Genomic DNA, 484 nt, shown 5'->3' with positions numbered 1-484 from the left:
TATCTAACCTCCTCTTGAAGACCCCCAGGGTAGGGGGGGGCACCACCTCCCTTGGGAGCCCGTTCCAGACCTTGGCCACTCGAACTGTGAAGAAGTTCTTCCTAATGTCCAGTCTAAATCTGCTCTCTGCTAGCTTGTGGCCGTTATTTCTTGTAACCCCCGGGGGCGCCTTGGTGAGTAAAGCCTCACCCATTCCCTTCTGTGCCCCCGTGATGACCTTATAGGCAGCCGCAAGGTCGCCTCTCAACCTTCTCTTGCGGAGGCTGAAAAGGTCCAGGTTCTCTAGTCTCTCCTCGTAGGGCTTGGCCTGCAAGCCCTTAACCATACGAGCAGCCCTTCTCTGGACCCTCTCCAGGTTATCTGCATCCCTCTTGAAGTGCGGTGCCCAGAATTACACGCAGTACTCCAACTGCGGTCTGACCAGCGCCCGATAGAGGGGAAGTATCACCTCCTTGGACCTATTCGTCATGCATCTGCTGATGCA

The sequence above is a fragment of the Alligator sinensis genome, unplaced genomic scaffold (genome assembly GCF_000455745.1).
Source record: "Alligator sinensis unplaced genomic scaffold, ASM45574v1 scaffold1530_1, whole genome shotgun sequence".
In the NCBI taxonomy this organism is placed as follows: Eukaryota; Metazoa; Chordata; order Crocodylia; family Alligatoridae; genus Alligator; species Alligator sinensis.
This window is presented reverse-complemented; position numbering follows the sequence as displayed.